Raw genomic sequence first — 14,659 nt, forward strand, 5'->3', positions numbered from 1 at the left:
TTTATTTAGCAAAGATTAATAGCACTTCTCCTCTGACATAGATAAAAACAAAACATAAAACAAGTCACTTCTTGAAATAAAATAGTAATACTTCTGGTGGCTGAAGGCCAGTTAGATTGTTACTTAGTCTGACTTCTTTAATCACACACTTTATAAAAGACAATGTCCAGTAATGTGCTCATTGTTAAAGTACAAACTGAATGAACAAAGTTTAAGCCCCATAAGGAGTAAAATTGTCTAAGTCCATCTTGTAGGCATTTAAAAGTTAACCAGGAATAAATTAACAAGTCAACAAATCTACCACTCTGACAGAGACTCCATCTTTTTTGGTGAGGAGGCCACAAACCCTCTTAAGTCCAAAAACTGGCAGCTCCTGGGGTTATGAAGTCAGACATGAACAAGAGTGATGTCATCATGGCAACTCTTGAGAAAGAATCCTGATTGATGGAATCCTTGCAGAATCAGCACCTGGTGAAAGAAACTCACTCAGAACTAATTGCTCTGGTCTAGCCCAAGAGCTGCCCTAAATACATCTTGTTACTAGGATACAGTCAGGCCTATCTTTGATCATGTGCCTAGCAGAATATAATAGGGTCAAGTGGCCCCTAACCTTCAGCAGTGCTTGGGTTGCCTCCTGGTGGATGGTCTGAGCATTGCTGTTTGTTTTGTGGAAAATTATCTCCTGCATGTTAGGCATCTTTGAAGCATTGATGTGATGTTGCTTGCTGACAATGCAGGTGTTAAGGCTTGTTATAGCATCTTTCCACACCTGTGGAGGGGAGGAGATGGCAAAGCTCATCTTGACATCCCTGAAGGAGGCAGGTTCTATGCTGGCACCTTGGGCAGTTGTGGGGACGATGTCAACATCCATTGGTGTGTGAAGCTGTTGAACACAATTCAAGTGAGCTGGCCCCTGGCAATGGTTGAGATGGCCCAGCAGTGTCTGGGTTGGAGTCAATGGATGGCTGTGTCTTTTGAACAAAAGAAAGTGGTAGTTTCTTGGTGTTAGGAGAAGGACCACAGAGATGTTGTAATCGCTCCTACAGCTATATACATTCTCCATAAGCTACCATATGGTTCATGAAGGAGGTTACCAAGTATCACTACTACTCATTTCCTTTGCTGTTCTGCTCACAAATAAAATGAAGGAAAAATTGATTGTCTGTATGCCTCAGCATGAGCCCTACTTTCTTATATCTTATCTTCATGGTCCTTACACAAAATCTTTGTTGGCAGCAGTAGAATCAATCTCCAGTCACCTTCAAATGCTGATTTTCTAAATTTTCTCAGTAGTATTGCTTGACAAGAATGTCGTCTTCCTTCCACAGATTCCCATTTGAGTTCCTGAAGCATCTCCATAACACTTTCATGGTGTTCCAACATGCTGTTGCTGTCTTTAGTCTGAAGATTGGTTTGATGTAGCTCTCCATGCTACTCTATCCCATGCAAGCCTCTTCATCTCTGAATAACTACTGCAACTAACATCCTTCTGAATCTGCTTACAGTACTCATCTGTTGGTCCCCCTCAGAATGTGTGCAATTAACTGATCCCTCCTTCTAGTCACGTTGTGCCACAGATTTCTTTTCTCCCCAGTGCTATTCAGTATTTCCTGATCAGTAACATGGCCTACCCCTCTAATCTTCAGCATTCTTCTGTAGTAGCACATTTCAAAAGCTTCCATTCTCTTCTTGTATAAACTCATTATCACCCATGTTTCACTCCCATACAAGGCTACACTCCACACAAATACTTTCAGAAAAGACTTCATAGCACTTAAATTTCTATTTAAGGTTAACAAATTTATTTTCTTCAGAAACGCTTTTCTTGCCATTGCCAGTCTACATTTTATATCCTCTTTGGCCATCATCAGTTATTTTGTTGGCCAGATAACAAAACTCATCTATTACTTTAAGTGTCTCATTTTCTAATCTAATTTCCTCAGTGTCACCTGGTTTAATTTGACTACATTGTTTTGCTTTCTTCCGTAGCAGCACATTTCAAAAGGTTCCATTCTCTTTTTGTATAAAGTCATTATCACCCATGTTTCACTCCCACATATGGCTACACTCAATACAAATACTTTCACAAAAGACTTCCTAACACTTAATTCAAAACACTGTGCATACTGTTCAACCACTCTTCCAAGTCCTTTGCTGCCTCTGACAGAATTACAATGTCGTTGGCAAATGTCAAAGTTTTTATTTCTTCTTCCTGAACTGTACTTCCTACTCCACATTTTTCTTTTGTTTCCTTTACTGTTTGCTCAAAGTCCAGACTGAATAACATTTGTGATAGGCTACAACTCTGTCTTACCACTTCTCAGTCACTGCTTCCCTTTCATGCCCCTTGACTCTTAAAACTGCCATCTGGTTATTGTACAAGTTGTAAATAGCCCTTCACTCCTTGTTACATTTCTCCAGAATTCAAACTGATCTTCCACAAGGTCAGCTTCTACCAGTTTTTCCTTTCTTGAACACATCATTAATAAATCTAGCAGCCCACCTCTGGATTCCTTTGGTTTCCATCAATCTGACCTGGTACAGATGCAAACACTTGAGCAGTACTTATGAGTAGATCACACTAGCATCCTACATACAGTCTGTTTTACAACTGAACTACACTTTCCTATGCTCCCAATAAACTGAAGTTGACCATTTGCCTCCCTACCAGAGTCCTCACATACTTATTCCACCTCATATTGCATTGCAGTGCTACACACAGGTATTTAAACAATGTGACTGTGGCAAGCAGGACACTGCTGTATCTCAACATTATGGGTTTGTTTTTCCTATAACTTACGTTTTTCTACATTTAGAACTAGCTGCCATTCATCACACCAAATAAAAATTTTGTCTAAGTCATCTTGTATCCTCCTACAGTCACTCAACTCTGACACCTTACCATACACCACTGTTATCATCAGCAAAGCAGATTGCTGCCCACCCTGTCTACCAGATCATTTACTCTAATCAGCCAGAACATTATGACCACCTACCTAATAGATGATACGTCGACCTTTGGCGTGGATAACAGTGGCAAATCGTCATGGCATGGAAGCAATGAGGGCTTAGTAGGTTGCTGGAGGGGGTTGGCACCACATCTGCACACACTAATTCCTGTAAATTCCAGGGAGAGCAGGACAACGGTCTCTCACGCTACATTCAGTCACATCCCAGATGTGTCTGGCTGGGTTCCAATCTGGTGACATGGGGGCCAGCACATCAATTGAAACGAGCCACTGCATTCCTCAAACCACTACATCACGCTCGTCATCCTTTGGCATGGTGGATTATCTTATTGAGAAATGCCACTGCTATTGGGAAACATGGTCATCATGAAAGGATGTACATGGTCTGCAACCAGTGTACAATACTCCTTGGCCATAATGGTGCCTTGCTCAAGTTGCACTGGGTCCATGTATGCCCACATAGATATTCCCCAGAGCATAACGGAGCTGCTGTCAGCTCGTCTCCATCCTGTAGTACAGGTGTTAAGGAGCTATTCGCCTGGAAGGCAATGGATGCATGCCCTTCCATCAGGAAGATGATGAAGGTATCAGGATTCATCATACCATAAAATTCTCTGCCACAGCACCAACATCCAGTGCCAATGGTCACATGCCCATTTGAGTCATAGTTGCTGATGTTGTTGTGTTAACACTGACACATGCTTCAGTTATTGGCTGCAGAGGTCCATCATAAGGATTGTTTGGTGCACTGTGTGTTCAGACATACTTGTAGTCTGCCCAACATTAAAGTCTGATGTTAGTTCCACCACAGTTCGCCACCTATCCTGTTTTACCAGTCTGCTGTGTCTATGATGTTTGACATTTGTAATGAGGGGTGTCCAACCTCACAATTCCTCAGTGTGGTTTCACCTTGGTTTCACTACATGTTGAAGGTACTCACCACGGCACTTCTTGAACACCCGACAAGTCATGCAGTTCCCAGAATTCTCTTACTGAGCCTCCAGGCCATCACAATCTACCCTTAGTCAAACTCAGATACGTCATGCTCCTTCTTCATTCTACACATGGATAGTACACTCACTGATACTACATGCACTGAATGTGTGTCTCACTAGCAGTCATTACTCGCCAGGTAACGCTGCTATTCCCTGGATGAGTTTATATTGGTAGTAGATCAGTGGTTATAATGTTCTGGCTGATCAGTGTATGTATATGGAAAATGATATCAGTTCTGTCGCACTTCCCTGGGGCACTCATGACAATACCCTTGTCTCTGATGAACACTCACTTCAAGGGCAACATACTGGATTCTATTATTGAAGAAGTCTTCAAGCCACTTACATATCTGAGAACCTATTCCATATGCTCATACCTTCAGTAATAGTCTACAGTTGGGCACTGTGTCAAATGCTTTACAGAAATCTAGAAATACAGAGTACATAAAAAAAGGATAAAAGAATGGACTCACAAAATTACCAACCAATATCCTTAACATAGGTTTGCTTCAGAATCCTTGAACATACTCTCAGTTCAAATACAATAAATTTTCTTGAGACTGGTATGCTTATGACCATGAATCAGGACAGTTTTAGAAACCATCACTTGTGCAAAACTCAGCTTGCCGTTTTCTCACGTGATATACTATGAACTGTCGATGAAGAGGACATCATTATCAGGAAAAAGAAAATTGGCGTTCTACGGATCAGAGTGTGGAATGTCAGGTCCCTTAATCGGGCAGGTAGGTTAGAAAATTTAAAAAGGGAAAAGGGAATTAGTGAAGTTTGCTGGCAGGAGGAACAAGACTTTTGGTCAGGTGAATACAGGGTAATAAATACAAAATCAAATAGGGGTAATGCAGGAGTAGGTTTCATAATGAATAAAAAAATAGGAGTGCGGGTAAGCTACTGCAAACAGCATAGTGAATGCATTATTGTGGCCAAGATAGACACGAAGCCCATGCCAACTAGCTCTGCAGATGATGAAGAAATTGATGAATTGTACGATGAGATAAAAGAAATTATTCAGGTAGAGAAGGAGACGAAAATTTAATAGTCATGGGTGACTGGAATTCGAGAGTAGGAAAAGGGAGAGAAGGAAACATAGTAGGTGAATATGGATTGGGACTAAGAAATGAAAGAGGAAGCTGACTGGTAGAGTTTTGCACAAAGCATAACTTAATCATAGCTAACATTTGGTTAAAGAATCATGAAAGAAGGTTGTATACATGTAAGAACACTGGAGATACTAGAAGGTTTGAGATAGATTATATAATGGTAATACAGAGATTTAGGAACCAGGTTTTAAATAGTAAGACATTTCCAGGGGCAGATGTGGACTCTGACCACAATCTATTGGTTATGAACTGTAGATTAAAACTGAAGAAACTGCAAAAAGGTGGGAATTTAAGGAGATGGGACCTGGATAAACTGAAAGAACCAGAGGTTGTACAGAGTTTCAGGGAGAGCATAAGGGAAAAATTGACAGGAATGGGGGAAAGAAGTACAGTAGAAGAAGAATGGGTAGCTCTGAGGGATGAAGTAGTGAAGGCAGCAGAGAATCAAGTAGGTAAAAAGACGAGGGCTATTAGAAATCCTGGGTAACAGAAGAAATATTGAATTTAATTGACAAAAGGAGAAAATATAAAAGTGCAGTAAATGAAGCAGGCAAAAAGGAATACAAACGTCTCAAAAATGAGATCGACAGGAAGTGCAAGGGATGGCTAGAGGACAAATGTAAGGATGTATAGGTTTATCTCACTAGGGGTAAGATAGATACTGCCTACAGGAAAATTAAAGAGACCTTTGGAGAAAAGAGAACCACTTATATGAATATCAAGAGCTCAGATGGAAACCCAGTTCTAAGCAAAGAAGGGAAAGCAGAAAGGTGGAAGGAGTATATAGAGGGTCTATACAAGTGCGATGTACTTGAGGACAATATTATGGAAATGGAAGAGGATGTAGATGAAGATGAAATGGGAGATACGATACTGCGTGAAGAGTTTGACAGAGCACTGAAAGACCTAAGTCAAAACAAGGCCCCGGGAGTAGACAACATTCCATTAGAACTACTGACGGCCTTGGGAGAGCCAGTCCTGACAAAACTCTACCATCTGGTGAGCAAGATGTACGAGACAGGCGAAATACCCTCAGACTTCAAGAAGAATATAATAACTCCAATCCCAAAGAAAGCGGTGTTGACAGATGTGAAAATCACCAAACTATCAGTTTAATAAGTCACAGCTGCAAAATACTAGCATGAATTCTCTACAGATGAATGGAAAAACTGGTAGAAGCCAACCTCGGGGAAGATCTGTTTGGATTCCGTAGAAATATTGGAACACGTGAGGCAATACTGACCTTAACGACTTATCTTAGAAGAAAGATTAAGGAAAGGCAGACCTACATTTCTAGCATTTGTAGACTTAGAGAAAGCTTTTGACAATGTTGACTGGAATACTCTCTTTCAAATTCTAATGGTGGCAGGGGTAAAATACAAGGAGCGAAACACTGAAAATGTATCTGAAATATTAAGCTTGATGAACAAAGAAACAACACTTTTCCTTGTTACATTTTAGATTTGCCCAATGGATAATATGTGAACAGAGTGTCCAAGTTGCTGGGCGGGTCCTGGTCATCTATGCCTGTGACAAGAATGTTGTCTGACTAATTTACTGCCTTCAGTACCTCATGAGTGAGATTCTCCAGATATCATTGAAATATTGCTGAGATATTGGTTATACCAAAGGGAAGTCCATCGTACTGGAACAGTCTGAAGGAAGAGTTGATGACTAGGATATATTGGGATTCTTTGTCTGATAGGATTTGGAGGTTTGCATGCCTCAGGTCAATTTTTGAAAACACTTTTACACACACTAGATGGGCCACAATGTCCTCTACTTAAGGTACCTGATATGCATCCTGACTGGGTGTTAATAGTCATCCTGAACTCTTTGCAAAGGTGTAAGGCAATATTTGTTTTTCCAACAATGACATTGGGTTTGGCTCATTGGCTTTTTGGGACTGAAGTGAGGATGCCCTCATCTCGTAGGCACTACAATTCATCCCAAAGCTTATCCCTGAGCAAAAAAGGAACATTTCTACCCTTAAAATACACTGAAGTGCCAAAGAAACTGGTATAGGCATGCACATTCAAATACAGAGACATGTAAACAGGCAGAATACAGCACTACAGTCTTCAATGCGTATATAAGACAATACATGTCTGGCACAGTTGTTAGATTGGTTATTACTGGCACAATGGCAAGTTACCAAGATTTAAGTGCATTTGAATGTGGTGTTATAGTCGGCACATGAGTGATAGGACATAGCATCCAAGGTAGTGATGAAGTGGGGATTTTCCCGTATGACCATTTCATGAATGTACTATGAATATCAGGAATCTGGTAAAACATCAAATTTCCAGAATCGCTGTGGCTGGAAAAAGATCCTATGAGAGTAGGACCAATGATGACTGAAGAGAATAATTCAACATGACAGAAATGCAACCCTTCTGCACATAGCTGCAGGTTTCAGTTTGGGGCCATCAACAAGTGCCAGTGCACAAAACATTCGACGAAGGACCACTTGTGTACCCTTGATGACTGCATGACACGAAGCTTTACATCTTGCCTGGGCCTGTCAACACTGACATTGGACTGTTGATGGCTGAAACATGTTTCCTGCTCAGACAAGTCTTGTTTCAAATTGTATCGAGGAGATAGACATGTACAGGTATGGAGACAACCTCATGAATCCCTAGACCCTGCAAGTCTTCAGGTGACTGTTGAAGCTAGTGGAGCCTCTGTAATGGTGTGGAGCCTGTGCAAAAAATGGTTCAAATGGCTCTGAGCACTATGGGACTTAACATCTGAGGTCATCAGTCCCCTAGAACTTAGAACTACTTAAACCTAACTAACCTAAGGACATCACACACATCCATGCCCGAGGCAGGGTTCGAACCTGCGACCATAGCAGTCACGTGGTTCCAAACTGAATCACCTAGAACCACACGGCCACTCCAGCCGGCGGAGCCCGTGCAGGTGGAGCAATATGGGACCCTGATACATCTAGATATGACTCTGACAGATGACACATACATAACCATCATGTCTGATCACCTGCATCCATTCATGTCAATTGTGCATTCCGACAGACTTGGGCAATTTCAGCAGGGTAATGTGACACCCCGCATGTCCAGAATTGCTAGAGTGCTCCAGAAACATTCTTCTGAATTTAAACATTTCCACTGGCCACCAAACTTCCCAGACCTGAACATTATTGAGCACATCTGGGATGCCTTGCAAACGTGCTGTTCAGAGGAGATCTCCACCCCCTCATACTCTTACAGATTTATGGACAGCCCTGAAGGATTCATGGTGTCAGTTCCGTCCAGCACTACTTCAGACTTTAATTGAGTCCACGGCACATTCTGTTGCGGCGCTTCTGCGTGCTTGCAGGGGCTCTACATGATATTAGGCAGGTGTACCAGTTTCTGTGGCTCTTCAGTGTACTTCAGCATTGTTTATGGGAGGAGGGCTACATGGGCTTCAAAAGTCTTGAACATCCAAAGAGCATTTTGAAAATATGGAGCTGAATTTTGTAAAAAAAAAAAAACAAAAAAAACTTTGAGGTACAAGTTTGTACCCAGGGAGTCAACTTGAGTTGCACAGTCGTGAATTTATAACTCAGGTGCATTAAAATTTCCATGCCTAATTGACTGACAGCTCTCAGGTCATCAACAACTAACTTCCTGACCATAACGCAGTGTGACTGATACTGTAAGTAGGCTGTGAATTGTGCATTGGGGTATCAAAGGGTTGGTGGTGATGATGATGATGATGTTTGGTTTGTGGGGCGCTCAACTGCGTGGTTATCAGCGCCCGTACAATTACCCAATCTTTGCTCAGTCCAATTTCGCCACTTTCCTGGATGATGATGAAATGATGAGGACAACACAAACATCCAGCCATCTCGAGGCAGGTGAAAATCCCTGACCCCGCCGGGAATCAAACCCGGGACCCCGTGCTCGGGAAGCGAGAACGCTACCGCGAGACCACGAGCGGCGGACAGGGTTGGTGGTGAGGCAACCAAATTCCATAATATGATTCACAGTTGTAATTGGCTGACTCCATATCTATCTGCAAGGAGATGGGAATGTTATTAATTTTGACAGTTAATGAGAGACTTTCTGTAGAGGATAGGAAAGCTGAATATATGCTATGTCTGGGTGCAGTTCATCCATGTTGTCTGCTCACATGTCTGTGACGTCCATGCAGGTACAGTCCACTGACATATTCAAAGCTGACTGACACACTTGGTCCTGTGTTCGGATTTCCTACAAGAGGTGTTCTTTGCTCACCAATAATGGCATTGTTGTTGCTGATGACTGATGAAACACTGACAGCAGGAAGGAAGCTGCTGGAGATGGTGCCAGGGTACCATCCCTTTGATGTGTTTTTGAAGTTGTAAACACTTGTGAGGGTTCCTGTAGAGTAGCCCTGGTACACACATGTTTGCTCCAGGCTGTTAAGGGCTTTAAAAATCTTGCAAGTGACCCACCTTGAGAACAGCTGAAAGGTTATCAGTGGAAATATCAGTACAAGAGTTAATATACCAAGGATGTACTCCAAAAATATGAGGGAATATTTAATCTGCTGGGAAAACTTCAAGAAACACATGCCAGATACAATTTACAAATAGTTTCACAGTACACATACAAGGATATTTTCATATGACTGACAAAATGGTATACTGATGTATCAACATAAATAACTAATTTTTGAAAGTATAATGTACATGGTTACATAACAAACCTACTCACCAAGCGGTGACAGGAGAACACACATGTATAAAGTTTAAAGAAATGTGCAGGTCTCTCCTTTTTGTACTATTTCGTAAGTTCCCTGATCTGGGGTGCCAAGGAGGCTAGGAAACATAATGGAAAATCCCCTTTCCTTACTTTTTATGTAAGCATTCCTAACTATTACTACTGTGACTACTACTACTACTACTACTACTACTACTACTATTACAAAGATGATGATGACCACATCTGCTGCCACCACTACTACTCCTAATGAAAATAATAAAATAACAATTATAATAATAACAGAAATTAATGACACATACAACACAGAACAAAATTATAAATGAAGAACAAAAAGGCTGCTGCAAAGGAGCACGAGGATGTAAAGAGCAACTGATAATAGATGCAGAGGTGACATATCAAGCTAAAACTAAACAAAGGTCGCTACACTATGCATGCATTGGTTACCAAAAAGCTTTTGATAGTGTACCCCACTCATGGTTACTACAAATATTGGAAATATACAAAGGAGATCCTAAATTGATACAGTTCCTAAACATAGTAATGAAAAATTGGAAAACCACACTTAATATCCAAACAAATTCAAATAATATCACATCACAGCCAATACAGATTAAGCGTGGAATATACCAAGGAGACTCATGAAGTCCTTTCTGGTTCTGCCTTGCTCTGAACCCACTATCCAACATGCTAAATAATACAAATTATGGATATAATATTACTGGAACATACCAACACAAAATCGCATGTTTGCTATACATGGATGATCTAAAACTACTGGCAGCAACAAATCAACAACTCAACCAATTGCTAAAGATAACAGAAGTATTCAGCAATGATATAAATATGGCTTTTGGAACAGACAAATGTAAGAAAAATAGCATAGTCAAGGGAAAACACACTAAACAAGAAGATTACTTATTGGATAACCATAGCGAGTGCATAGAAGCGATGGAAAAAAACAGACGCCTAAAAATATCTAGGATACAGACAAAAAATAGGAATAGATAATACAAATATTAAAGAAGAACTAAAAGAAAAATATAGACAAAGACTACCAAAAATACTGAAAACAGAATTGACAGCAAGAAACAAGACAAAAGCTATAAATACTTATGCTATACCAATATTGACCTACTCATCTGGAGTAGTGAAATGGAGTAACACAGACCTAGAAGCACTCAATACACTTACACAATCACAATGCCGCAAATATAGAATACATCACATACATTCAGCAACAGAAAGATTCACATTAAGCAGAAAGGAAGGAGGAAGGGGATTTATCGACATCAAAAATCTACATTATGGACAGGTAGACAATTTAACAAAATTCTTTATAGAATGAGCAGAACTAGTAAAATACACAAAGCAGTCACTCATATAAATACATCAGCTACACCATTGCAATTTCATAACCACTTCTACAACCCTTTAGATCACATAACGTCAACAGATATGAAGAAAGTAAATTGGAAAAAGAAAACGCTACATGGCAAGCACCTGTATCATCTAACACAGCCACACATCGATCAAGACGCATCCAACACATGGCTAAGAAAAGGCAATATATACAGTGAGACGGAAGGATTCATGATTGCAATACAGGATCAAACAATAAACACCAGATATTACAGCAAGCATATTATTGAAGATCCCAATACCACAACTGATAAATGCAGACTTTGCAAACAACAAATAGAAACAGTAGATCACATCACAAGTGGATGTACAATACTAGCAAATACAGAATGCACCAGAAGACATGACAATGTAGCAAAAATAATACATCAACAACTTGCCATACAACATAAACTAATAAAACAACACGTTCCCACATACAAATATGCACCACAAAATGTACTGGAGAATGATGAATGCAAATTATACTGGAACAGAACCATTATAACAGATAAAACAACACCACATAACAAACCTGACATCATACTCACCAATAAAAAGAAGAAATTAACACAACTAATCAAAATATCCATACCCAATACAACAAATATACAGAAGAAAACAGGAGAAAAAATTGAAAAATACATCCAACTGGCTGAGGGAGTCAAGGACATGTGGCATCAGGATAAAGTTGACATTATACCAATTATACCATCAACTACAAGAGTCATACCACACAATATCCACCAGTACATCAACGCAATACAGCTACATCCAAACATATATATACAACTACAGAAATCTGTAATTATTGATACATGTTCAATTACCCGAAAGTTCCTAAATGCAATGTAACATATACCATTCAGTTGAAAGGAAGTCACGCTTGATCAAGGTCCGCGTCACATTCCATTTTTAACCAGACATAACGTCTGAGTAAGGAAAGGAATAATAATAATAATGACACTGAAATTTATTTACAAACAAACCAGTAGATTTAGTGTTAGAGAATTGTTACTTGTAAAGCAAGTTACCGGTAACCCAGTGATATTTCTTCATCATCATACCATGTGTCACACATGGATTTCATGTGTTTGTAGTACTGGTTTTTCAATCAAGATACAAGGAAAAGCTGATGAGCTATCCAGAGCCACATTTATCATCAAAAACATTTTTATGCTTTTCAGACAAAACAGTTCCTTTCAGCAGAGGCCTTCGTTGTAGAAATGGCAGCAATTACACAAAATAATTTGAAATCTTCTGAAAGAATTTCAATCCATATCATTCTCAGTCATTCTTTAGATTACATCTCCCAAACCGGCAGAATGAAATGTTTCTTAATGTTGGGAAGAAAATACAGTCTCCATTTGTACACACATCTTCAAAGGACTGAAGGGGACACCATATTTTTGTAATAATGAGTGCACAATGTCTTCACGGAAATGCAGAGCATAATTCGTGAACTGAGTAGTGTCACCTACTTTAAGGAAGATAAGTTTATTACAATGTGAATTCTTGTTTCCAGCTGTGTTGCAGTACCATTCAGCTCAAACTACACTTATTTTTATTTTGACATCAATGGGTTGCAAATGTATTCATCCATCCTTTCAGCTCTATTCAGGGAAGCTTCAGGTTGCAAATTAGTCAAATATATTTTGGAATTTAAAAAGCCAGTCAGTTTACCTTCATCTCTTAACTTTTTCACGTAAGCAATGCATCCTGAGGCAGCACTGTTGCAAAACTGTACATCACTGTTTTTTCTGAAGGGTGCTGAAAAGCAGTCCAGACTTTAAAAATATGATTGGAAAAGCAGAGAGAAGAAAAACAAAGTCAAAGTCTAGGAGGTTATTTTGAAACCACAGGTTTCTCTTACAGTCATTGTGATAGAGTCTGTATTGTCAAGTATTTCATTTCAAACCTCAGTTAACCCCTGGTTTTTTTGAAGGGCAGATATTATTCTGGCATACAGTTCCATCTCATTTCACTGTTCACTTTCCCTAATTTCTGTACAGTTGAAGACTGGTGGAAGAAACCAGGAATACCCTGAAGCATGGAGAAAAATATCCTTACTGGCTTTATACAAGAACAACTCTGCTTCAGAACTAAATTTAAAAGATGTGAAAAACAGTGAGTAGAAAGAGCTTGCAATTTGCTTAATTATTCTACCAGGACTGAGGCACCATCAGAGGTTCAGACCACCAGTTTTTTCTTCATACATAATTCTGGAACATGCCACCCAACACAGTGAATAAGGCAGCAGCAATACTAGCTTGGCTAATATTATGAAAACCAAGAAAACGTAATTGAATATTGTCATTGTAGTCCCCCAGCCTCACAATAATAGAGCATTGTGACTTGTTTGAAATGTCTGTTGCTTCATCCACAATATTTACACTCCAAGACTGTTACATACAGTGAACAGGATGACCCAGACTGAAAGACTGAATACTAAGACTGGTCTCAGCACATGGTTTATGAGGATGAGGAATATACATGGAAAATAGTATGTTCCGATGAGGCACAATTCAGACTTAAAGGTACTGTGAACATCCATAATTGGTGTTCTGGGCTCCTGAAAATCCTCAAATTCATGTGGACAAGGCAGTGTATGTGGGTGTAATGTGTGGCACTATCTATCATTATGTGGTTTTATTGGTAATGCCTATCATTAATAATAACATTGAATACACTTATGCTTCTCTTTGCCATACAGATCCACATTGAATGACAATATTAACACTGTATATAGGTTGAAAATGCTGTGAAATGCATAATTAATGATGGGGAGATATAGTAGTGCTTTAACTCACGAACTTCATTAAGTGTACCATTAATTCCATGAAAATATAGGATACTGTATAAAGGTTGGGTGTTTTCATCAGTTCTGCTCTCACACAGAGGTCATTGATAGGGCAGTAGCAATTTCCTTTCAAATAATGAAGACGTCTATAGCAGGCCTTTCAGCTTGGTTTCTATTATATTCAGAGGTTCTGAAGTTGTTTCTGATTACAATAACTTGAAATCAATTAATGTTAATATTCTTTACATTCAATTACTAATTGTGTTCTATGTTTCTTTCCTTTCTAAAATGATTTGAGACTACATTCAATGTATTGTCATTCTTGTATACATGCTTTGTAAGTATGACTACAGCGAACAATTAACAGCATTTTGGAGTTCATGAATAATCATTAGTACATAAAATGCCTTAATAAAAATCATAATGGAGAGGAATGTAACAATATTATGAAAGGAATGTCGCTACTCACCAGTAGCGGAGATATTCAGTAGCAGATAGGCACAACAAAAAGACTGTCACAAATAAGCTTTCAGCCAGCAAGGCAAGCAAAAGCCTTATGATGAAAACCTTGCTGGCCAAAAGCTTATTTGCGACAGTCTTTTTGTTGTGCCCTATCTGCAATTCAGCATCTCCACTATATAGTGAGTAGCAATAACTTTCCTTT

The 14,659-nt window shown here is 39.5% G+C and overlaps 1 protein-coding gene across 1 annotated transcript in view; it reads left to right on the top strand.

The window, feature by feature from the left end:
• Nucleotides 1-14,659, top strand: part of LOC126088335 (dynein axonemal heavy chain 10) — a 1,153,099-nt gene that overhangs the window by 1,037,877 nt on the left and 100,563 nt on the right. The gene's annotated exons all lie outside the window — the stretch shown is intronic.

This window comes from Schistocerca cancellata, chromosome 6, assembly GCF_023864275.1.
Source record: "Schistocerca cancellata isolate TAMUIC-IGC-003103 chromosome 6, iqSchCanc2.1, whole genome shotgun sequence".
NCBI lineage: Eukaryota > Metazoa > Arthropoda > Insecta > Orthoptera > Acrididae > Schistocerca > Schistocerca cancellata.